Source organism: Bombina bombina, chromosome 9 (genome assembly GCF_027579735.1).
Source record: "Bombina bombina isolate aBomBom1 chromosome 9, aBomBom1.pri, whole genome shotgun sequence".
Taxonomy (NCBI): Eukaryota; Metazoa; Chordata; class Amphibia; order Anura; family Bombinatoridae; genus Bombina; species Bombina bombina.
This window is the reverse complement of record NC_069507.1, coordinates 243,155,293-243,182,704: the sequence shown is the minus strand read 5'-3', so window position 1 is coordinate 243,182,704 and position 27,412 is coordinate 243,155,293.

The following is a 27,412-nucleotide window of genomic DNA, read 5'->3' as shown; positions in this document are numbered from 1 at the left end:
GGAATGGAGGCATCTTCTTGAGGGTACTAGCGTGCCAGTGCTCATTCTTACTGAGTGCAATTATGAAATTGGCGAAATTTTGGCACTCAAGGAATGGAGGCATCTTCTCGAGGGTACTAGCGTGCCAGTGCTCATTCTTACTGACCACAAGAATTTAACTTATCTATCTAAAGCAAAACTTTTGTCACCCCGACAGGCCAGATGGGCGCTATTTTTGTCTCGGTTTAATTATGTGGTCTCCTACCCGCCTGGTAGTAAGAATGTTAGGGCTGATGCCCTCTCTCGACAATCTTCGCCTCTTTCCAAGGAGGAGTCGGTACCTACTCCTGTTATACCTCCTGACCATATTTTGGCTACCATACGTACTAATTTGACTTCTCCCTTGTGGGAGGAGATCCTGGCTGCACAAACCAATGCACCTCCTGAAAAACCTAGTGGTAAGTGTTTTGTTCCTGAAAATCTTCGAACTAAACTTTTGCACACTTACCACTATCCTAAAGCCACAGGTCACCCAGGCAAGAACCAAATGATTTGGTCTGTCACTCGACAATTCTGGTGGCCAGGTCTTCGTTCTGATGTTGCTGCATATGTTGCCTCCTGCTCAGTTTGTGCACAGAATAAAACTCCTTGACGTCTTCCTGTGGGTCTTCTTCAACCTATTGCTAATGGTGAGCGTCCTTGGACACATCTTTCCATGGACTTCATTGTCGAGCTCCCTGTTTCCAATGGCAATACTGTTATCCTTATGGTGGTTGACCGTTTTTCTAAAATGTCACATTGCATTCCCTTGATGAAGCTGTATACTGCTCAGGAGCTTGCTTCAATTTTTGCCCGGGAGGTCTTTCATTTACATGGGTTACCCAAAGAGATAGTGTCAGACTGGGGTAGCCAGTTTGTCTCCAGATTTTGGTGTTCCTTTTGTGCTCAAATGGGGATCCAACTATCCTTCTCCTTGGCATATCACCCTCAATCCAATGGGGCTGCGGAACGGTCTAATCAAGCTTTGGAACAGTTCCTCCATTGCTATGTCTCAGATCACCACAATAATTGGTCTGAACTGTTACCTTGGGCAGAGTTTGCTCGTAATAGTGCTATTAATGCTTCCTCCAAGTTATCCCTGTTCATGGCGAATTATGGGTTTCAACCATCCTTGTTGCCCGATTCATTCATGTCTCGGGGTATTCCGTCTTTGGAGGAGCATCTCCGGCAACTCCGTTCCATGTGGGTGCAGATTCAGGATTGCCTTCATCGTTCTATGCAGCTCAAAAAGTTCCAGGCTGATCATACGCGTCTGCCCGCACCTTCCTACCAGGTTGGTGAGAGAGTTTGGCTGTCCTCCTGCAACTTAAATTTTCGTGTGCCTTCCAATAAATTGGATCCCCGTTATGTTGGTCCTTTTCGAATACTCCGACGGGTTAATCCTGTGGCCTACGCTCTTGACCTTCCTCCTACTATGCGCATCTCCATTGTTTTTCATGTCTCCCTCTTGAAACCACTGTGTTTTTTTTGTCCCCGTCCTATCTTTGTTGACAACCATGAGGATTATGAGGTCAGCAGCATTATTGACTCTCGTATTTCCAGGGGCCGTGTAGAGTATTTGATTCACTGGAGGGGCTACAGTCCGGAGGAGTGTTCTTGGGTTCCCTCCTCTGATGTTCATGCTCCCACCCTACTCCATGTCTTCCATGCCCGTTTCCCCAATAAGCCTTTTGTCCTCCTGCAGGGGAGGGGTTCGTTGAGGGGAGGGTATTGTCAGGGTTTTTCCCTGTTTGTTTGCCATGTGCTGCTGGCAGCCATTTTACTCACCTTTTCCTGACTATGGTGCATTGTGGGGGATGCTGCTCATTTCCTTCACTTCCTTTTATGGCCAGACTGGTATGCATCATCCATGTGAGACAGGATGCAGTGTCAGAATTGTGATGTCATCACTTATTATTTAAAGGGCCTCTATTCAGTATGCTTTGCCTTTGCGTTGTCTCAGACCTGTTTGTGAGAGCTCCTGTGTATTACCTGGTTGCCTGACGTCCCTCCTGGTTCCTGATCCCTGGCTTGTTCCTGACTCTGCTGTTTTCCTTGTTCCTGATTCCAGCTCGTCTGACTATTCGCTTGGCTCCTGACTCGGCTCGTCTGACTACCAGCTCTGGTTTTGTCTCCTGGCTTGTTATTTGACTTGTAGACTTTTTATTATTTTTTGCTATTAATAAAGGTGTGATTATTTTTGCACTTCTCGTCTCAGTCTGATTCCTGGCACCCTGACACTGCCAGTCTTTATTTCCAGCTGGTGGTCAGAGATTCTGTATTTAGTGAGTATCTGTATGTGCTTTGGGTTGGTGACACTTGTGAGATACTCAGTTAGTTTGTTTTCTCTTTGTAGAGACCTGTAACACTCCAGCTTGTTCTGTTGCCCTATCTGTTCCTCCCAGTGCCCAGTCTACCTCTCCTTCAGAGCTGTTTGTAAGGTGTTTGGTGACACTCTCTTATGGGCTATACTTTCGCTGATGTGGTTTTGCAGTTCTGATATATATTCTCTAAATGCTTTTGATGCTGAGGGGCCCATTTATCAAGCTCCGTATGGAGCTTGAAGGGCCGTGTTTCTGGTGAGCCTTCAGACTCACCAGAAACACCAGTTGTGAAGCAGCAGTCTAAAGACCTCTGCTCCATAACCTGTTGATTGACACCCCCTGCTAGTGGCCGATTGGCTGTGAATCTGCAGGGGGCAGCGTATTGCTTTCCGTATTCAGCGATGTCTGTCGGACATGACATTTGTTAAATAGGCCCCTGAGCCACAGAGTGCTTGGTGGTGGAGTGTACTTGTATCACTATTTGTGAGGTGACACCAGAGTTTGTGCACCCTTTTTTGCACTGGTAGCAGCAATGTGAATCTTCCCCGCTCTGCTCTGCACCCATTGTTAGGGGCACTCCTGTGTACCCGCAGTGCATATTAACAGAATTGGAGATGTGCAATTTCTGCGAGAGTTCTTGGTAGTTCTGGGTCAGTGTTGGGCCCCAGACCTCACAGCCATACAGCAGGATTGGTACAATGGTGCTTTCAAATACCTTAAGTAATAGTTTTGTAGTAGGGTTTAGACCGTCTATAGGATTCTTGATTGCATGGAAGGCTCTAAGGGCTTTTTCTTGCAGTGTTTTGATGGCCATTTTAAAGCTTACTGATGCCCTCAGTGTAAGCCCAAGATAGGTATAATTTAAAGTGTGCTCTACCTCTTTAGAGAACAATAGAAATTTGAGTTTTTGCTGGAGATTTTTTGGCTTTTTCTGGAAAATCATGACTTTTGTTTTTTCTATATTCACTTCCTTTGCCCATGACTAGGGATGGGCGAATGTTTCTAAAAATTTGAAATTTAAAACGAATTTTGATACATTTGTTTGTTCAAATCAAATTTTGAATGTTTATATAACATTCTAACATTCTATTTTTGAATTTTCGTTTTTGAATTTTTCAATAACATTCGAAAATATTTGTTCAAATAATACAATGTTTAGCTATGTATTTTATATCACATTCAAATTCAAAATAGTATTTCTAGTCTACAACTGTGTTTTATAAATGTAATATTCAAATCTGAATGCTATATTCGAATTTGAATGTCACATTCAAATTCAAAATAGTATTTCTAGTCTAATACTGTTTTATAAATGTAATATTCAAATTTAAATGTCACATTCAAATTCGAAATAGTATTTCTAGTCTACAACTGTGTTGTATAAATGTAATATTTGAATTCGAATGTAGCATTCAAATTTGAAATAGTATTTCTAGTCTACAACTGTGTTGCATAAATACATACGGCTAGATTACGAGTTTTTGTCGGTAAGCTGTTCATGGCTAACGAGCAGTTTATGCTCACCGCTCACCTACAGAAAACTCTGGTATTATGGTTTTTTTAAACCCGGCGTTAGCCGCAGAAAAGTGAGCGGAGAGCAAAATTTTGCTCCACATCTCACCTCAATACCAGTGCTGCTTACAGTAGTGGTGAGCTGGCAAAACGTGCTTGTGCACGATTTCCTCATAGTAATCAATGGGGCAGAGCTGGCTGAAAAAAACCTAACACCTGCAAAAAAGCAGCGTTAAACTTCTAACGCAGCCCCATTGATTCCTATGGGGAAATACTTTATATGTCTAAACCTAACACCCTAACATGAACCCCGAGTCTAAACACCCCTAATCTTACACTTATTAACCCCTAATCTGCCGCCCCAACATCGCCAACACCTGCATTATATTATTAACCCCTAATCTGCCGCTCCGGACACCGCCGCCACATACATTATACTTATGAACCCCTAATCTGATGCCCCAACATCGCCGACACCTACATTATATTTATTAACCCCATAATCTGCCGCCCCCAATGTCGCCGCAACCTAACTACATTTATTAACCCCTAATCAGCCGCCTCCAACGTCGCCGCCACTATATTAAAGTTATTAACCCCTAAAACTAAATCTAACCCTAACATCCCCCTAACTTAAATATAATTTAAATACATCTAATTACTATATATATAAAATTACTCCTATTTAAAACTAAATACTTACCTGTAAAATAAACCCTAAGATAGCTACAATATAACTAATTGTTACATTGTAGCTAGCTTAGGGTTTATTTCTATTTTACAGGCAACTTTGTATCTATTTTAACTGGGTAGAATAGTTATTAAATAGTTATTAACTATTTAATAACTACCTAGTTAAAATAAAAACAAATTTACCTGTAAAATAAAACCTAACCAAAGTAACAATTACACCTAACACTACACTATAATTAAATAAATTCCCTACATTAAATTAATTACAATTAAATAAAATAAACTAAAGTACAAAAAACACACTAAATTACAGAATATAATAAATAATTACAATTTTTTAAAACTAATTACACCTAATCTAAGCCCCCCAATAAAATAAAAAAGACCCCCAAAATAATAAAAATCCCTATACTAAATTACAAATAGCCCTTAAAAGGGCTTTTTGCGGGGCATTGCCCCAAAGTAATCAGCTCTTTTACCTGTAAAAAAAAATACAATACCCCCCAACATTAAAACCCACCACCCACACACCCAACCTTACTCTAAAACCCACCCAATACCCCCTTAATAAAACCTAACACTAACCCCTTGAAGATCACCCTATCTTGAGATGTCTTCACCCAACCGGGCAGAAGTGGTCCTCCAGACGGGCAGAAGTCTTCATCCAAGCCGGGAAGAAGACGTCCTCCAGACGGGCAGAAGTCTTCATCCAGACGTCATCTTCTATCTTCATCCATCTGGAGTGGAGCGGGTCCATCTTCAAGACATCCGACACGGAGCATCCTCTTCTGTCTTCATCCAACGACTAAATGACGGTACCTTTAAGTTACATCATCCAAGATGGCGCCCCTTCAATTCCGATTGGCTGATAGAATTCTATCAGCCAATCGGAATTAAGTTAGAAAAAATACTATTGGCTGATCCAATCAGCCAACAGGATTGAAGTTCAATCCTATTGGCTGATCCAATCAGCCAATAGGATTGAGCTGGCATTCTATTGGCTGATTGGATCAGCCAATAGGATTTTTTCTACCTTAATTCCGATTGGCTGATAGAATTCTATCAGCCAATTGTAATTGAAGGGACGCCATCTTGGATGACGTCACTTAAAGGTACTGTCATTTAGTCGTCGGATGAAGACAGAAGAGGATGCTCCACGTCGGATGTCTTGAAGATGGACCCGCTCCGCGCCGGATGATGATAGAAGATGCCGTCTGGATGAAAACTTCTGCCCATCTGGAGGACCTCTTCTTCCCGGGTTGGATGAAGACTTCTGCCTGTCTGGAGGACCACTTCTGCCCGGTTGGGTGAAGATGTCTCAAGGTAGGGTGATCTTCAAGGGGTTAGTGTTAGGTTTTATTATGGGGGTATTGGTGGGTTTTAGAGTAGGGTTGGGTGTGTGGGTGGTGGGTTTTAATGTTAGGGGGTATTTTTTTTACAGGTAAAAGAGCTGATTACTTTGGTGCAATGCCCCGCAAAAAGCCCTTTTAAGGGCTCTTTGTAATTTAGTATAGGGTAGGGATTTTTATTATTTTGGGGGTCTTTTTTATTTTATTAGGGGGATTAGATTAGGTATAATTAGTTTAAAAAACTTGTAATTATTTTATTATTTTCTGTAATTTAGTGGGTTTTTTTGTACTTTAGTTTATTTTATTTTATTTTATTGTAATTAATTTAATTTAATGTAGGGAATTTATTTAATTATAGTGTAGTGTTAGGTGTAATTGTAATTTAAGTTAGGTTTAATTTTACAGGTACATTTGTCTTTATTTTAACTAGGTAGTTATTAAATAGTTAATAACTATTTAATAACTATTAAAATAAATACAAAGTTGCCTGTAAAATAAAAATAAACCCTAAGCTAGCTACAATGTAACTATTAGTTATATTGTAGCTATCTTAGGGTTTATTTTATAGGTAAGTATTTAGTTTTCAATAGGAATAATTTAGTTAATTATAGTAATTTTATTTAGATGTATTTAAATTCTATTTAAGTTAGGGGGTGTTAGGGTTAGGGTTAGAGTTAGATTTAGGGGTTAATACATTTAATATAGTTGCGGCTACGTTGGGGCGGCAGATTAGGGGTTAATAAATGTAGGTAGGTGGCAGCGATGTTAGGGATGGCAGATTAGGGGTTAATAATATTTAGCTAGTGTTTGCGATGCGGGAGTGCGGCAGTTTAGGGGTTAATATATTTATTATAGTGGTGGCAGTGTCCGGTTCAGCAGATTAGGGGTTAAAAAATTTATTATAGTGTTTGCGATGTGGGGGGCCTCGGTTTAGGGGTTAATAGGTAGTTTATGGGTGATTATGGGTGATAGTGTACTTTTTAGCACTTTAGTCAAGAGTTTTATGTTACGGCGTTAGCCCCTAAAACTCTTAACTACTGACTTTTAAATGCGGTACCAGTCTTGACAGGAGAGGGTGCACAGCTCACTTTTGGTCAGACTCGTAATACCGGCATTAGGAAAATCCCATTGAAAATATAGGATACGCAATTAACGTAGGTGGATTTGCGGTATGTTCGAGTCACATTCGAATTCGAATGGCATTCGAAAACTGTAAATAACATTCGATAATAGAATTTTTATGAATATTCGTTCTTATAAACATTCGATTATGTAAATTGAATTTCTACAATAACATTCGTTCTAACATTCAAATTCGAATATAAACACAATTTAGTATTTGGTCAGATCCACAAGCTTTTAATGGTTTTAATGACCGTATGCCTTCTGCAACTTCCTGCAGTTGGTAGGGGTAGTCTAGAGAAGTTTGATAGTTCTTTATTACATTTTCTAATTCTAACAGTTTTTCACGAGTTTCTTTTTGTGACATACTGAGCATATTAGATTCTAGGGCATCTACTTATCAAGCCGTCAACTTACTTGCATTCGACGGCACCAATACGCTCTCTAAGATCTATCTCTAAGAATTCTATCAGCCAATCGGAATTGAAGGGACGCCATCTTGGATTATGTCACTTAAAGGAACCGTCATCGTTCAAGAAGACGTTGGATGGAGAGGATTCTCCGTGTCAGATGTCTAGAAGATGGAGCCGCTCCGCGCCGGATGGATGAAGATAGAAGATGCCGTCTGGATGAAGACTTCTGCCCGTCTGGAGGACCACTTTTGCCTATCTGGAGGACCATTTCTGCCGGATTCGCTGAGGACTTTGGCCCGGTTGGGTGAAGACTTCTCATGGTATTGTGATCTTCAAGGGGTTAGTGTTAGTTTTTTTTAAGGGGGTATTGGGTGGGTTTTATTTATAGGTTAGGGCTTTGGGCAGCAAAAGAGCTAACTGCCCTTTTAAGGGCAATGCCCATCCAAATGCCCTTTTCAGGGCAACGGGGAGGTTAGTTTTTTTTAGTTAGTATTTTTTTGGGGGGGTTGGCTGTGTGGGTGGTGGGTTTTACTGTTGGGGGGGGTTGTTTGTATTTTTTTTTTACAGGTAAAAGAGCTGATTACTTTGGGGCAATGCCCCACAAAAGGCCCTTTTAAGGGCTATTTGTAAGTTAGTGTAGGGTAGGGCTTTTTTATTTTGGGGGGTCTTTTTTTTATTTTGTTAGAGGGATTCGATTAGGTGTAATTAGTTTAAAAATCTTGTAATTTGTTTATTATTTTCTGTAATTTAGTGTTTTTTTTGGTACTTTAGATAATTTTATTTAATTGTATTTAATTGTATTTAGTTTAGGGAATTTATTAATTATAGTGTAGTGTTAGGTGTAATTGTAACTTAGGTTAGGTTTTATTTTACAGGTATATTTGCAATTATTTTAACTAGGTAGTTATTAAATAGTTAATAACTATTTAGTAACTATTCTACCTAGTTAAAATAAATACAAACTTGCCTGTAAAATAAAAATAAACCCTAAGAAAGCTATAATGTAACTATTAGTTATATTGTAGCTAGCTTAGGGTTTATTTTATAGGTAAGTATTTAGTTTTAAATATGAATAATTTATTTAATGATAGGAATATTTATTTAGATTTATTTAAATTATATGTAAGTTAGGGGGGTTTGGGTTAGACTTAGGTTTAGGGGTTAATACATTTAATATAGTGGCGGTGGTGCAGGGGGTGGCATATTAGGGTTCAATAAGTATAATGTAGGTGGTGGCGGTGTAGGGGGGACAGATTAGGGGTTAATAGCTTTATGTAGGTGGCGGCGGTGTCGGGGTGGCAGATTAGGGGTTAATAAGTATAATATAGGTGGTGGCGGTGTAGGGGGTGGCTGATTAGGGGTTAATAAGTATAATGTAGGTAGCGGTGGTGTAGGGGGGCAGATTAGGGGTTAATAACTTTATGTAGGTGTCGGCGGTGTCGGGGCGGCAGATTAGGGGTTAATAACTTTATGTATGTGTCGGCGGTGTAGGGGGGGAAGATTAGGGGTGTTTAGACTTGTGGTACATGTTAGGGTGTTAGGTGTAAACATTACCATAGGAATCAATTAGGTATCGGGCAGCAGCGAACATGAGCTTTCGCTGCTTTCAGACTCCCATTGATTCCTATGGCATCCGCCGCCGCCAGGGCAGCGGATTGAAAACCAGGTATGCTGGGCCGGAATAGTGGCGAGCGTACCTGGTAGAAATTTGATAACTAGCAAAAGTAGTCAGATTGTGCCGAATTTGCATTCGGAACATCTGTAATGATGTAAGCATCGATCTGTGATCGTATGTTACGTCACAAAATTCTACTTTTGCCGTCTGTAGTGTTTGATAACTAAGGGGAATCAGGCTGGCCACAAATACGCTGCGGAATTCCAGCGTATTTGCAGTTGACGGCTTGATAAATAGATGCCTATATCTTTGTATAATATTTGAAAATAATCTGTCCATATGTCACCATCTTGGATTGGAATATCCCCAGTGGCTTTTGAGGTGAATTTTTTCCACAAGTTCCAGAAGGAATTATTATCTGTAGATTCTTGAATTTGGGAGAGTGTTTTATTAAGGTTTATTTTCTTGTGTTTGAGGGTAGTTTTGTTCTCTTTTAGTTTACTGTTATATGTGCACCTCAGATCCTCTCTCAGTGGTTCTGGGTTTAAGGTTTAATACTATTCTCACCTCAAGTCTTAAGGCTGCACATTATTTGTCAAACCAATCATTTTTATTGCTATTTTTCCTGTGTCTTTCGTCTGACAGTTTAATGGATTTGTTTGCTGCTCTATGGAGAATAGTTATTAAATAATTTTTAATTTTTTGTTGTCATATGGATTATAACTGTTGCTTCTATTAATGAAAACATTAATTTGATTCTTTATCTCCTCAGTTTCCCAGCTGTTCATATAGATTTCCTTATTTTGTTGGGACCACAGGTAATTAGGGGGCATTCTGTACAGTTGTTTACTGGCTTTCCATAATTTTCTTTGAACTCTACAATTTGGATAGTCAATGACACTTTCACCACTTGAGGAGTTGAATGTAAAACTTCCCAGCCTGTCAGTCTCTATCTCTGCCCCTGTGTGTTCTGTCAATCTCTGTCTGTGTGTCCTCTCTCTGTCAGTCTCTGTCTGTGTGTCCACTCTCTGTCAGTCTCTATCTGTCTCTGTCAGTCTTTGCCTGTGTGTCCTCGCTCTGTCAGTCTCTGTGTGTCCTTTCTCTGTCAGTCTCTGTCTCTTCCTGTGTGTCCTCTCTCTGTCAGTCTCTGTGTCTTCCTGTGTGTCCTTTCTCTGTCAGTCTCTGTCTATTCCTGTGTGTCCTCTCTCTTTCAGTCTCTGTCTGTGTGTCCTCTCCTTTTCAGTCTGTCTGTGTGTTTTCTCTCTGTCAGTCTCTGTCACTGTCTGTGTGTTCTCTCTCTGTTAGTCTCTGTCTGTCTCTGCCTGTGTGTCCTCTCTCTTTCAGTATCTGCCTGTGTGACCTCTCTCTGTCAGTCTCTGCCTCTGTGTCCCCTCACTTTCAGTCTCTGTCTCTTCCTCTGTGTCCTCTCTTAGTCAGTCTCTGTCTCTTCCTGTGTGTCCTCTCTCTGTCAGTCTCTGTCTATTCCTGTGTGTCCTCTCTCAGTCTGTCTGTCTGTGTGTTCTCTCTCTGTCAGTCTCTTTCACTGTCTGTGTGTTTTCTCTCTGTTAGTCTCTGTCAGTATCTGCCTGTGTGTCCTCTCTCTGTCTGTCTCTGCATGTGTGTCCTCTCTCTGTCTATCTCTGTCTGTGTGTCCTCTCTCTTTAAGTCTCTATCTCTGTCTGTGTGTCCTCTCTCTGTCAGTATCTGTCTGTGTGTCCTCTCTCTTTCAGTTTCTGTCTCTGTCTGTGTGTCCTCTCTCTGTCAGTATCTGTCAGTCTCTGCCTGTGTGACCTCTCTCTGTCAGTCTCTGTCTATGTGTCCTCTTTCTTTTAGTCTCTGTCTCTGTCTGTGTGTTCTATGTCAGTCTCTGCCTGTGTGTCCCTCTCTCTGTCTGTCTCTGCCTGTGCGTCCTCTCTCTGTCAGTCTCTACCTGTGTGTCCTCTCTCTTTCAGTCTCTGTCTGTGTGTTATTTGTCAGTATCGGCCTGTGTGTCCTCTCTCTGTCTGTCTCTGCCTGTGTGTCCTCTCTCTGTCAGTCACTGCCTATGTGTCCCCTGTCTGTCTCTGTCACTGCCTATATTTCTATCTTACTGTATGTCACTCTATCCATAAATTCAATGAAATTTGAATCTTACATTCAGTGCTTGACAGAATAAAGGATTTCAGACAGAATGTGTTCTTGTCAGCAAAGAATGTGCAGAGAGTGTCTGGAAAGTATTGAAATTATGCTGGTCTTTGCTACCCACATGAAACTGCATGGACAGTTTCATTCTGTGGATGAAAATATCTGCTTAATTAAAAATAGTGTGTCTGACAGGTTTTATACATGACAGACTGGAGTGTGCATGATATACCATATGACAAATGGATAACATGAGCCAAACCAAAACTAGGGTGTATTTCAAAGGAGTCTGTCTGATATACAAGCTAATTACGCTGTTTCTTACATTCTTAATACAGCAATGAATATTTGTCGCTCTCTCTTTCTTTCCTTGTGGCCTTCTTAAGGCTCAATTTATCAAAGCCCCTACGGCTGCAAGTTCTCACAAGAATCTGCTCGCTGTATTTAACAAGCAGCAGTCATCAGATCACTGCTTTTCTAACCTCTTCGCCACCTCTAAGGTGGCGAAATTCAATCTCCGCAGTCTAGTCTGACTGAGGAGATTGAAAGCTCCTGCCCGCGCTTAATTGGCAGTGTGTGGGCAGGGGGCTGGATTGCACGCGAGCGCAAAATAGAGCTTGTATGCAATGGTAACTTTCTCCGGGTAAATTCGGCCCGCCAGAGACGAGCTGAGGTGTACAGGGGCACGTATATGCGCCCCTGTCCGTCTCAGCTTTGATAAATCGAGCCCTTAATACATTCAATGCACTTATCTGTCCAAACTTTAATGAGTTATTAGGTTTGGGTTAGGTTTTCTTGTTGTAAAGGATGAATGAAAAGGGACAGTAAGTCTATCTATCTATCTATCTATCTATCATCTGTCTGTCTGTCTGTCTGTCTGTCTATCTATCTCTCTGTCTGTCTGTTTGTATATCTATCTATCTATCTATCTATCTATCTATCTATCTATCTATCCATCTATCTATCATCTATCTGTCTGTCTGTCTATCTATCTATCTCTCTGTCTGTCTGTTTGTATATCTATCTATCTATCTATCTATCTATCTATCTATCTATCAATCTATCGATAATCTAACTATCTATTATTATTATTATTATTATCATCATTTATTTGTATATCTATGCACAATTCCATAGTGCTGGGTACAGATCTAGGGGTATACAATGACAAGGATTTGTGATAAGATACAAAAACATACTTTATTACTTTAATACTTTGAATTGTATTCTGGAGTGTGGGGAGCCAGTGTAGAGACTGGCAGGGCAGAGCAGCTGATGTAGACTTAGGTGGATGAGTCTAGCTGAAGTCTTCATGATAGATTGAAGCAGGGGAGAGATGGTGTTTGGGAGGTCATTTAGAACTACATTGGAGTAGTCAATGTGTGACAAATTGAGGGAATTAATTATTATTCTTGTGGTTTCTTGAGTAAGGAAAGGACGAATTCTGGAAATGTTAGGTAGGTGAGGATGGCAGGATTTGGTGAACGCTTGTATCTGTGGAGTGAATCTGAGTTCAGAGTCAAGTGTGACCCCAAGACACTGGATCTGGGGTGAAGTGTTGAGAATAGAGTATCCTATTATAAGAGAAATGTCAGGTATTGGATGTCTCCAAGTTGGGGTTGAGAAGCAGCTCAGTTTTAAACAGATTGGAGAAATTGGAGGACATCCAAGAGGGAATTGCAGAGAGACAGTTGGAAAACTGTTTGAGTCAAGAGGGAGAGATATCAGGAGAGGAAAGTTATTTTTGGGTATCATGAGAGTACAAGTGGTACTGTAACCCAAATGAGGATATAAGTTTTCCAATAGCAAATGTATAGAGAGAGAAAAAGCAAGGGAACAAAGTCAGAGCCTTGCGGTTCTCCAACTGAGAGAGGCAAAGCATTAGGTAATATGCTGTTAAAGGAAACTAAAAAAGAGAAGTTTGAGAGATGTGAAGCAAACCAGGAGATGGCTGGGTCTCTGATGCCAAATTAATGTTGGGTTTTTAAGAGGAGAGGATGTTCAACTGTGTTGAAAGCAGCAGATAGATCCAGACAAATTAGTATGGAGTAGTGTCTCTTTGCTTTAGCTGATAGCAGATAATGTGTTACTTTAGTTAGAGCAGTTCCATCTGAGTGTTTAGTGGATAAAGTGAGGAGTTAGTTGAGATACATTGATTCAGAAGATTATAGACCAGTGGTTCCAATAATTTGAAGGTAAAGGGAAGTAAGGAAGTAAGGAGACCGGACAATAGTTAGAAGAGGTGGATGGGGCAACCAAGGGCTTTTTTAGGATTGGTGTGATTGAAGTATGCTAGAATGTGTCAGGAAATATGCCAGTGGTGAGAGACAGGATAAAGAGATCAGTTAGGGAAGAGGTAAGAGAAGCAGAAAGACAGGGAACAAGTTGTAAAGGAATAGGGTCAAGTGGGCAGGCTGTGAGATGAGCTGAAGATAGGAGTATGAAGACTTCTTATTCTTTTACAGGAGGAAAGTAGCAGAGAGTTTTTAATAGAATAGACGGTTAGGTGGGCTGGGTTTGAGGGATGTGAGGGAGAGATGTGTTTTCTAACTGTGTTGATTATATTTTTTAATTCATCAGCAATAATCTGAGCAGTGAGTTTGGTAATTGGTGGAGGCGCAGGCAGATGTTGAAGGGAGTTAAAGGTTGAGAACAGCCTTTTAGGGTTGGATATGTGTGAGTTAACACAAGGGAGGAAAAATAGACTTATTTGGCCAGGCTGAAGGCAGAGTTGTATAATCTGAGGATGAATTTATAATGCAGGATGTCGGCCCGGTGCGTAATTTTCTCGACTGACATTCAGAAGTCCATGAACATCTCTTAAGATAGTGAATCTCTTTGGTGTGTGATGATTGTCATCTAGCGTTTGATGTATGGCAAACAGTGGAGAATGCCGCTTTGTGCTTTGATTTTAGTGAAGAATTATACTGTAAAGACTGTTGGGGAGTAGAGTTTTCAGCTGAGCAGAAAGGTAGCAGTTTTTCTGAGGCTTGCGAGGATGCTGCAGGTAAAGTAAGAGAGAAAGTTAGTAGATGGTGGTCCGAAAGAGGAAAAGGGAAGTTGTAAATTGCACAGAGATTGGTGAAGACTAGGTCAAATGAGTTGCCTTCACAGTGGGTTTGAGATACCCACTGGCTGTGCCATCTTGCTCTCATCAAATTTCAAAGTGTTTCATGCCCCTTTTAGTCATTTGATATTGATTTTGAGAAAAATGACAAATTTTTATTGGCATCCTATTCATGACTCCAGGAAGAATAACCATGAGTGGACCGTCCCTACATACCCTGTTGATACACACAGTTATCCCAGAGCACCCTAACTCTATCTCTGTTATATTATATACAGTAATCTATCTCAGAGTCCATATTGCCAAATCGACTAGAAAAAAAATAACTTTAAACTATGATGTGAAATGTCAGTATTCAACTGTTCACATGTTAGGAACAGAATAGCAAGTAGCCAGTAAAGGGGACTATATGGGGGAAGAGGGCATTTTCAGTGGTGTAATATCCTGTGAAGCGATGGCCACATGCTTTGTCTGGTATTTAACCTTTTCTGCTCTTAACACAGACATTAACATGTAAACAATTTGAATAGCGACTTTAAACAATCACTATTTTCAATATAAGCTGTGATACAATAAAAAAACTTCCTACATAAACACCCACATGAGTGTCTAAGGACACATTCCTTTAATTCTATGGCATTCATTCACTAACAATTCAGGGAACTCTCAAGAAAGAAAATACAGCCCTGTGTATATGTTATATTATTATGCTGATTGTCTAGTATTTGTAGACCTAGTCAATGGCCTAAATTAATAAGTAAAACATTTGTGAAACTAAAAACTCATAGAATAAATGACACCAGGGCATTGCAACTTGTGCATAAAAAAATAATTTGCATCTGCCTTGTCACATCTTGTCAAGTTGTAAGTGACTCTTCATTGTAATCAAAGCAGCAGGATCTATCAAGTCAACATAGATATACATTTTCATGTATAATAATTTAAAATAATTTTTATTCATTTGTTTAATATTTTAGATTTAATATTTCAATAACGCGCATTAAAGAAAGCAATTCTTCATGTGCGCTAACCCAGTTGTGTTAGTCCTAAATTGTGAACCCCGGTGCAGGTTACACATATTTTACATTCCTATTTTCTTCACCTAGAGAATAATGTAATTTTTATTATTAAATATATATTTCTATATATCTGATACGGTTTAGGTAAAATACATATCTATACCTATATACTGTATCTATACAATATAGAATAGATATACAGATAAAGGTATATATAGAAATATGTATTTAGAATAAACATGAGATTGTTCTGAATGTGAAGATCATTAGAATGTGAAATTTATATACAGTGGGACAAAAAAGTATTTAGCCAGCCACCAATTGTGCAAGTTCTCCCACTTAAGAAGATGAGAGAGGCCTGTAATTTTCATCGTAGGTATACCTCAACTATGAGAGACAAAATGTGGAAACAAATCCAGACAATCACATTGTCTGATTTGGAAAGAATTTATTTGCATATTATGGTAGAAAATAAGTATGTGGTCACCTACAAACAAGTAAGATTTCTGGCTCTCACAGACCTATATCTCCTTCTTTAAGAGGCTCCTTTGTCCTCCACTCATTACCTGTATTAATGGCACCTGTTTGAACTTTTTTTCAGTATAAAAGACACCTGTCCACAACCTCAAACAGTCGCACTCCAAACTCCACTATGGTGAAGACCAAAGAGCTGTCGAAGGACACCAGAAACAAAATTGTAGACCTGCACCAGGCTGGGAAGACTGAATCTGCAATAGGCCATCAGCTTGGTGTGAATAAATCTATGGGAGCAATAATTAGAAAATAGAAGACATACAAGACCACTGATAATCTCCCTCGTTCTGGGGCTCCACGCAAGATCTCACCCCGTGGGGTCAAAATGATCACAAAAACGGTGAGCAAACATCCCAGAACCACACGGGGGGACCTAGTGAATGACCTGCAGAGAGCTGGGACCAACGTAACAAAGGCTACCATCAGTAACACACTATGCCGCCAGGGACTCAGATCCTGCAGTGCCAGACTTCTCCCCCTGCTTAAGCCAGTACATGTCCAGGCCCGTCTGAAGTATGCTAGAGAGCATTTGGATGATCCAGAAGTGGATTGGGAGAATGTCATATGGTCAGATGAAACCAAAGTAGAACTGTTTGGTATCAACACAACTCGTCGTGTTTAGAGGAGAGAGAAAGCTGAGTTGCAACCAAAGAACACCATACCTACTGTGAAGCATGGGGGTGGCAACATCATGCTTTGGGGCTGTTTCTCTGCAAAGGGAACAGGACGACTGATCAGTGTACATGAAAGAATGAATGGGGCCATGTATCGTGAGATTTTAAGTGCAAACCTCCTTCCATCAGCAAGGGCATTGAAGATGAAACCTGGCTGGGTCTTTCAGCATGACAATGATCCCAAACACACTGCCTGGGCAACAAAGGAGTGGCTTCATAAGAAGCATTTCAAGGTCCTGGAGGGGCCTAGCCAGTCTCCAGATCTCAACTCCATAGTAAACCTTTGGAGGGAGTTGAAAGTCTGTGTTGCCCAGCGACAGCCCCAAAACATCACTGCTCTAGAGAAGATCTGCATGCAGGAATGGGCCAACATACCAGCAACAGTGTGTGACAACCTTGTGAAGACTTACAGAAAATGTTTGACCTCTGTCATTGCCAACAACGGATACATAACAAAGTATTGAGATGAACTTTTGATATTGACCAAATACTTATTTTCCACCATATTATGCAAATAAATTATTTCCAAATCAGACAATGTGATTGTCTGGATTTATTTCCACAATTTGTTTCTCATAGTTGAGATATACCTATGATGAAAATTACAGGCCTTTCTCATCTTCTTAAGTGGGAGAACTTGCACAATTGGTGGCTAACTAAATACTTTTTTGCCCCACTGTAACTCCTGTCAGGTTAGTGCGCGGGTATAGGTGTTAGGTTTTGACTTCTATGGGGAGAATAAGTTAACACAGTCACAATATTTTGTAGCTCCATCCCATAGTCGGAAATGATAACCTTTGATTTGAAAATGATGGTTAGCACCAATGGTTTTGACGCAAAAAATGTTTAAACCAGTAGATTTCAATGATTATATTCACACATCCAACTGCCACCATAAACACTGGAAGGAAAATATCCCACAGTGTCTAAGAATTAGAAATAACTGCTCTCAGATAGAAGATTATAAGACTCAGATTGATGTGCTAGAACAAAGGTTCAGTGAACTGGCTTTATAAGGAACAAGATATAGATGAATCTAAAGATTGTTCAAGGAAGATAGATAGACATTATTAGTAAACATTGGCACCTAGTGAAAAATGATCCGATTGTAGGGGATTTGGTGTCATCCTATCTAAAGTTTGTGTATAAAAAGGCCAATAATTTGAAATCGATATTGGCTCCAAGTGAATTTAAGAGTGAAAGAAAAAGCTATAAAGATAAAGACTTAGGGCCAGATTTCTGTCAGGGTTATTCACCCTTCCTTGTTTTGCTTGGAGTGCAGGTCTGTTTCTGGCTTCTCCTGCAGTGTTTCTGACACTCTGTGTTCCTCTCACTGTCCAGTGTGATGTCAGATCATGTGACCAAGGGAACTCCGGAGCCGAGAAGGTTTGCTTTGACTTGTAAATGGTGCGCACCGAAGAAGCACTGGATGTGGATACAGAGTGGCAATCCTTACATCAGAGCCAGATGTTGTTTGGGGGTCTAAAGGAGAGACCAGGAGATCAATGGCTTCTATTAGGTAATTTGGTGTACACCGGACTGGGAACACTTAACTACGCTTTTACTGGACTTCTTTGTGACCAACAGTCATGGGCGGAGCTCCAGTAATAAAAAAGTTTTTTCTAAAAGATTTTTTATGCTTTGAAATGGATATTTTTGAAAGGTGTTTCAAAGTGAGAGTCATCCCACCTGAGAGACATTTTGATTATATAAGGACTTTTGGAGTCTATGATCGTCTATATTTTAACAGGATGTTTATAAAATAAATTTGTGTATTATTTTGACTTTTTGCTTTTAGAATCCTCTTTGTATTTTATTGTGCCATTAGTATATCTTTCTGGGAAGGAGATAGTTAGATGGAGTGGTATATAAAAGTTATAAGTCCAACGCAGCTCCCTTTTCTGTACTATTTGTCAAACACTAGCAATGTTTGTTTGGCCTAACTTGGATAGGATGAAAGCAGCATGAACACAGGAAGGATGATGGGATTTTTTTTATCATTTAGCCTGGCGCAGTCATATTATCTTTACATGTAAAGAGTCTGCCTCTATTTCTCACAAGTTCCCTAGCATTCTGCAGACAGTCACTCTTACAGATGAAGTGAGGACTGTAAATCTTTTTTCCATTAGTTGCAAATTGTACAGTAGTATAGCAACATAATTACTCCATAAATCGTCTTCCCTTAGAGTTGCTGCTCTACCGTTAAACATGAGCAGCTGTAAACTGACGGATGACCAATATGTACGCTATTAAAAACACTTCTAGTCTGTATCAGAAGGAACTGGCTTAGGAATAATAGTTTCTATATTCCAATTTAATAAAAAAAACTAAATTTACGTAACAAAGAGTAAACATGTGAAGATACTTACAGTAATCTAAAAAATATTTTGTTGAAACAGGAATACAATGAACCTATTGACACATGTTGTGTTCTTTTTATATGCACACTTTCGGAGGCACCAGCTCCTACTGAGCATAAGCACAAGTTCAGAGGGTATATGTATATGATATTGCATTGACTTTTATTATGCACATGTTAGTTATGTAATTCTACTGCATTCAGTGGTCCTTTAATAAAGATGATAAGTTCAGTGGCAGTTTTATCACCAACTACTAAGTCCATCTGGGGTAATACTTTGACTTTGGATTTCCTATTGTGTCTCATTAGGGTGCTGAAAATTCTACGAGTATGAATCACATGTATGACCAGAACATAAAAAAAGAACTTGGGACATGTCACAAATACATCTGCATTTTTTCTTTTTAGCACAAATTTGTGTTAGCTATAAAGTTCTTTCATAACTTATCCAACAATGTGCTAAAATTAAACAGATAATGAATGTCACATGACCCTTCAGTACAGACAGACCTAAAAGGCATACAAATACCCTACATCCTTTTATAAGCCCCAGTGAGCACCTGATTTTGTTAGGCGCACGGTTCACAATACGATCATCTAGATGGTAGGTCTCTAACCAACCCTAAGGCACTTAGGCATAACCTCTGTGTACAGTGAGTGTGAGCCATCAAATAGCTATATCACATTAGAGGAATATGATGGAATAGTATTTTGTCCACTTGAAGTAACCTAAAAAAATCAACAGTTAATACTATACTATGCTTCTCACAACTCATAAGCAAAGAGATATGGTTAAATGTTAAAAAGTATTACAATATGACTGATGCCTTTTTTTTTAACAACTTATTAATATGTGGCAACTTTAGCTGTTATCTGGCTGGAGCCTGTGTTGAGAACCATTTTGTTAATTATGGACTGTAGTTTTCTCCTGATTTATTGACTCTTTGGGGCCAAATGTGAGTGGACATGATACTCTGTCAGCATTTATCCTTGCACAAGCAGTTCCTGTGAACTGCTTGTGCAATGCCGGCCCCTGCAGTTTCGTAGCCAATCGGCCGCTAGCAGGGGGTGTCAATCAACCCGATCATATTTGATCGGGTTGATTTCTCTCCACTACCTTAGAGCAGGCGGACAAGTTATGGAGCAGCGGTCTTTAGACTGCTGCTTCCTAACTTCTGTTTCCGGCGAGCCTGAAGAATTGCGCGGAAACAGTGTCATCAAGCTCCATTCGGAGCTTGATAATTCGGCCCCTTTGTCTACATGAAGATTTGTGTTATATGATTAGATGACAATGTTACAGATATTATATTTGTAACTTTTGTTTAAAATATTTAATAAAGCTCTTTCAACAAAACAAAAAGTATTATAATTGACGCTATAAGGGACGCTATTTTTAATCATGTACCTTGAATTCACTATTCAATGTACGGCGGTGATTGTACGAAGAGGATCCTCCACTTTCCATGGCTCTGCAGTTGCCAGTCTTCAGTTCCAGGGTTGCCGGTCTTCAGTTCCAGGGTCGCTGGTCTTCAGTTCCGTGGTAATCAGTCTTCAGCTCTGCACCGGCTTGTTCCTGGAAGAAGAAAGAAGAGGTTACCTCTTGGAAGAAGACTTCACTGCCTGGAACAGGACCTTCTCCGCCGGACTTCAGGAACCGTGAGTACCAACCTTGGGGTTAGATTTAGGATTTTCTTAAATTTTTGTGGGGTTTGTTTTATTTAGATTAGGGATGGGCCCTTTTAAGGGCAGAAAAAGAGCTGAATGCCATTTTAAGGGCAATGCCCATACAAATGCCCTTTTCAGAGTAATGGGTAGTTTAGGTTTTTAAGTGTTAGGTTCTTTTATTTTAGGGGGTTTGGTGGGTGGGGGTTTTTACTGTTAGGGGGGACTTAGTATTTTTTTAAGCAAAAAAGCAGATTTATTTAGGGCACTGCCCTACAAAAGGCCCTTTTAAGGGCTATTGGTAGTTTAGCATTAGATTACACATAGGTCTATATGCAATATCTTATATATATCCCTTCACCTTTTATGGTCCCTCTCAATACACCAGAATTACGTAGCTTCCCTGCTTACTGAGAATTAGATTTAATATATGCCTATCATGGTATCGTAGTATAAGTATAACGTAGGATTTATGTTATTCACCCATAACAGTGTGAATGTCATAAATTCAACGGTCATAGCATAACAACATGTTATGACCGTACGTAGGCTCTCCATATGTGGGGTGGCAACATTTAGATTTCCCAAGTGCTGGAGTGAGCAATCAGACATCGATGACCGCAATAGGATAGGATGGCCATGAGTCAAATGACGAATAATATGACGTACACGGAAAGTTCTGTGTCCCACATTAGGCTTGAATGTCTGTGAGCACATAATTATGATTGGGAACTTATACCGCAAAAATATCACACAATGCGGCTCACATCGATATAGCTAATAAAGCATTCTAGAATCCTACCATTTGGATCTCCCTATTATAAGGTAATACACAATTTGGGCCAGATTTATTAAGGTAGCAAAGCACTAATTTTACACAGCCTCTTACATAACAAATTATATTTTCTTAATCTCTTATGGGAGTTACAGTGGATATAAAAGTCTACACACCCCTGTTAAAATGTCAGGTTTCTGTGATGTAAAAAAAATGAGACAAAGATAAATCATTTCAGAACTTTTTCCACCTTTAATGTGACCTATAAACTGTACAACTCAATTGAAAAACAAACTGAAATCTTTTAGGTAAAGGGAAATAAAAATAAAAAAATAAAATAATATGGTTGCATAAGTGTGAACACCCTTAAACTAATACTTTATTGAAGCAACTTTTGATATTTTTACAGCACTCAGTATTTTTGGGTATGAGTTTTTCAGCATGGCACATCTTGACTTGGCAAGATTTGCCCACTTTTCTTTGCAAAAACACTCTAAATCTGTCAGAATGCGAGGGCATCTCCTGTGCACAGCCCTCTTCAGATCACCCCACAGATTTTGAATTGGATTCAGGTCTGGGCTCTGGCTGGGCCATCTCAAAACATCAATCTTCTTCTGGTGAAGCCATTCCTTTGTTGATTTGGATATATGCTTTGGGTCGTCATTCTGAAAGATGAAGTTCCTCTTCATGTTCAGCTTTCTAGCAGAAGCCTGAAGGTTTTGTGTCAATATTGTCTGGTATTTGGAACTGTTCATTATTCCCTCTACCTTGACTAAGGCCCCAGTTCCAGCTGAAGAAAAAGCCCCAAAGCATGATGCTGCCACCACCATGCTTCACTGTGGGTATGGTGTTCTTTTGGTGATATGCAGTGTTGTTTTTGCGCCAAACATATCTTTTGGAATTATGGTCAAAAAGTTCAACTTTTGTTTCATCAGACCAGAACACCTTTTGCAACATGCTTTTGGGAAACTTCAGATGTGTTTTGCAAAATTTAGCCTGGCTTGGATGTTTTTTTTTTGTAAGAAAAGGCTTCCGTCTTGCCACTCTACCCCATAGCCCAGACATATGAAGAATACGGGCGATTGTTGTCACATGTACCACACAGCCAGTACTTGCCAGATATTCCTGCAGCTCCTTTAATGTTGCTGTAGGCTTCTTGGCAGCCTCCCAGACCAGTTTTCTTCTCGTCTTTTCATCAATTTTGGAGGGACATCCAGTTCTTGGTAATGTCACTGTTGCACCATATTTTCTTCACTTGATGATGACTGTCTTCACTGTGTTCCATGGTATATATAATGCCTTGGAAATTCTTTTGTACCCTTCTCCTGACTGATATTTTTTAACAATGAGATCCCTCTGATGCTTTAGATGCTCTCTGCGGACCATGGCTTTTGCTGTAGGATGCAACTAACAAAATGTCAGGAAAGACCTACTAGAACAGCTGAACTTTATTTAGGTTTAATCAGAGGCACTTTAAATGATGACAGGTGTGTACTGACTCCTATTTAACATGATTTTGAATGTGATTGCTTAATTCTGAACACAGCTACATCCCCAGTTATAAAAGGGTGTTCACACTTATGCAACCATATTATTTTATTTTGATTTTTTTATTTCCCTTTTCCTAAAAGATATCAGTTTGTTTTTCAATTGAGTTGTACAGTTTATAGGTCACATTAAAGGTGGAAAAAGTTCTGAAATGATTTATATTTGTCTCATTTTTTTACATCACTTTTTATATCCACTGTATATTGGTATTTTATTGCTGGGAGTATGGTTCTGACACGGTCCGTTCTGATACTGTATGTCAGATATTGCTAATATTTGTATTTTTAATATGGATGGTTGTACTGGTGGGTGTCAATATAAATAAGACTAAGACAAAACTCCCCCCCACGCATCTATATCCTCCAACCAAAAGGAGAAATCAAAATACCTCTTAAAAGAGGGCTGGTTATATATTTTAAAGCTTATACATCTAGGGGACACTTATAATGAAATAATTGATAGATTAAAACTTTGGTGACATGATATTCACATCAAGATATGTGGGATTGTCAATAAATGTTATAATGATATGTACTAATAATGAGTGTTTATCATAGCACTATTAATGAGATGACACCTGCAGGTTTGAATGCTTTAGTGATGTCAGCACTAATTAGACTAACTATGCATATACACACCTGAGGAGGTGTGTCACTATTAAGAGAATTAGGATTGGTTGTTTGTTGTATTTAAGTCAGAACTCTCATTTAGTTAGCAGAAGCCTGATGAAACAGACAGAGATCTGAGAAACGCGTTGCTTTCTGTGTTTTTAATATCAGAGTAGTTTAATTTGACATCTGTTTTTATGTTTTATATTAAATTGTGACAATTGCAATTTTATTTGTGGGTCTGAGCTTATTTTCCACTGAGGATACCTGGGATACTGGTACTCACGCTGGGCCAGTGAGCTGACACACTGCAAGATCCCAGTCTGCCTGACTGCTCCATTTGTGAGTATCCATCATTTATTCAATTTAACACCTTGTACCTACTATATCACGCTAGGAGGTGCCTTTGTTTTGTGATCTATTCGCAGAAGAAGTTTAGCATTAGATAAGGGGGTGTTATTATTTTGGGGGCTTTATTATTTTGATAGGGATTAGGTATAATTTTTAAATTTTTGATAATTTAGTTTTTTATTTTCTGTAATTTTAGCTTAATTTAAACTTATTTTTTTTTATTTTTAAAGTATTGTTTGTTTTTTTTAATTGTAATTGTAATTTAGTTTTAGTTTAATTTATGTAATGGGGTTAATTTAGGGGGTGTTAGGTTAGGGGTCTTAGTGTTTAGTCCTTTGCGTTGTGGGCTTTGGTGGTTTAGGGGTTAATAGATTTATTAGCATTGCGTTGTGGGCTTTGGTGGGTTAGGGGTTAATAGATTTATTAGCATTGCGTTGTGGGCTTTGGCGGGTTAGGGTTTAATACATTAATAGGTTTATTGCGTTGTGGGTTAATGGCAGATTAGGGGTTAATAGTTTTAATAGGTAGTTTGCGATGTTGGGGTTGGCGGATTTAGGGCTTAATACTTTTATTAGGTAGATCGCGATGTGGGTGAATTGCGGATTAGGGGTTAATAGTTTAATCAGGCTTATTGCGTTGTGGGGGCTGTCGGTTTAAATGTTAATATATTTATTATTATGTTCCGATGTGGGTTTGATGGCGGATATAGGGATTTTTATGTGTCTGGTTTATTTTTGGGAGGCTTTTAAGGGAGATTTTTTAAAAAATTTTTTATTTTCTTAGGCGCCGGCAGGTTCTAAAGTGCCGTAGGTTACTGGCGACTCCAGAAATTTGTATTTACGCTCATTTCTGGACATCGCTAGTTTATCTGATTTACGACACTTTATGAGCTGCCAGCACTGTATATGTAATAGCCCGATGTGCGAGAGGAAATTACGAGCGGCGCTTGCACTCAAGCCTGCGCCGTATATGTAATCTCGCCCCACATGAGACAAATGTGTGTAGGCACCAATCACCAGCTAGCTCCTACTAGTGTAGGATATGTACATATTATTTTTTTGACAAATGGATACCAAGGGAACAAAGAACAATTGAAAATGGAGGTAAATTTAAAAGTATCTTAAAATAGCCTGCTCTAGCTGAATCATGCTAGTTTCATTTTGACTTTCCTATCCCTTTAGCATTGAAGAATAATTTTATATATTACGTAAAGACTCCGGATCAGAAACAGAATATTTTGTGCTTAAATATATTTCAAGAATAATTAACCCCTTAATGACCGCAGCACTTTTCCATTTTCTGTCCGTTTGGGACCAAGGCTATTTTTACATTTTTGCAGTGTTTGTGTTTAGCTGTAATTTTCCTCTAACTCATTTACTGTACCCACACATATTATATACCGTTTTTCTCGCCATTAAATGGACTTTCTAAAGATACCATTATTTTCATCATATCTTATAATTTACTCTAATTTTGTTTATAAAATATGAGGAAAAAATGGAAAAAAACACACTTTTTCTAACTTTGAACCCCAAAATCTGTTACACATCTACAACCACCAAAAAACACCCATGCTAAATAGTTTCTAAATTTTGTTCTGAGTTTAGAAATACCCAATGTTTACATGTTCTTTGCTTTTTTTTCAAGTTATAGGGCCACAAATACAAGCAGCACTTTGCTATTTCCAAACCACTTTTTTTCAAAATGAGTGCTAGTTACATTGGGACACTGATATCTTTCAGGAATCCCTGAATATCCATTGACATGTATATATTTTTTTTTTAGAAGACATCCCAAAGTATTGATCTAGGCCCATTTTGGTATATTTCATGCCACCATTTCACCGCCAAATGCGATCAAATAAATTTTTTTTTTTTCACAAACTTTAGGTTTCTCACTGAAATTATTTACAAACAACTTATGCAATTATAGCATAAATGGTTGTAAATGCTTCTCTGGGATCCCCTTTGTTCAGAAATAGCAGACATATATGGCTTTGGCTTTGCTTTTTGGTAATTAGAAGGCTGCTAAATGCCACTGCGCACAATACGTGTATTATGCCCAGCAGTGAAGGGGTTAATTAGGGAGCATGTAGAGAGCTTCTAAGGTTAATTTTAGCTTTAGTGTAGTGTAGTAGACAACCCCAAGTATTGATCTAGGCCAATTTTGGTATATTTCATGCCACCATTTCACCGCTAAATGCGATCAAATTAAAAAAACGTTAATTTTTTCACAATTTTAGGTTTCTCACTGAAATTATTTACAAACAGCTTGTGCAATTATGGCACAAATGGTTGTAAATGCTTCTCTGGGATGTCCTTTGTTCAGAAATAGCAGACATATATGACTTTGGTGTTGCTTTTTGGTAATTAGAAAGTCGCTAAATGCTGCTGCGCATCACACGTGTATTATGGCTAGCAGTGAAGGGGTTAATTAAGTAGTTTGTAGGGAGCTTGCAGGGTTAATTTTAGCTTTAGTGTAGATATCAGCCTCCCACCTGACACATCCCACCCCCTGATCCCTCCCAAACAGCTCCCTTCCCTCCCCCACCCCACAATTGTCCCTGCCATCTTAAGTACTGGCAGAAAGTCTGCCAGTACTGAAATAAAAGTTTTTTGTTGTTTTTTTTTTAAAAAAAAAAGCATATTTACATATGCTGTGTTTAGGATCCCCCTTAGCCCCCAACCTCCCTGATCCCCCCAAAACAGCTCTCTAAGCCTCCCCCTCTGCCTTATTGGGGGCCATCTTGGGTACTGGCAGCTGTCTGCCAGTACCCAGTTTGCACACAAACAAATGTTTATTTTTTTTTATCTTTTTCTGTAGTGTAGCTTCCCCCCCCACCCCCCCACGGACCAACCCCCACCACATAAATGACACCTAAAGTTTTTTTTTTACATTCTAGGTCCCACTTTTATTTTGTTTTGGGACACATTTTTCTGTAGTGTAGCGGTTCCCACCCGCTCCCTCCCCGTGAACGCGCCCGCCCCCGCCCCCTTGTGCACGTGCGCGCGCCCCCGGACTCCCCCGCCCACGATCCCGCCCCCCTCCACATGACCAGGGCCATCAATGGCCGCCACCCACCTCCCACACCGGCTCCCACCCACCAACGATACCGGCCATCGATGTCCGGTGCAGAGAGGGCCACAGAGTGGCTCTCTCTGCATCGGATGGCCGTAGAAGGTTATTGCAGGATGCCTCCATATCGAGGCATCACTGCAATAACCGGAAAGCAGCTGGAAGCGAGCAGGATCGCTTCCAGCTGCTTTCCACACCGAGGACGTGCAGGGTACGTTCTCAGGCATTAACTGCCTTTTTTCTGAGGACGTACCCTGCACGTCCTCGGTCATTAAGGGGTTAAACAAAGCGGATATATCACAAATGAAGAACTAATACATAAAACTTCTGTTTTTTTAATATTTGTCAAATACATTAAATCCAGATGGTATGAATTTAGTAAAATGTTGTTAGATATATAAAAAGTCTTTTATATAAAACTGATCACATATCTTTCGCCTGAATTTCTCTATTAAAGTACTAAGGCACAAACAAGGAGGCTAATCGAACTTCTTTGAATAAGCAGTAACAGTGTACCTGAATAGCTATTGACATGTTTGTTAAAAAGGGACATTAAACCCAAAAAATGTCTTT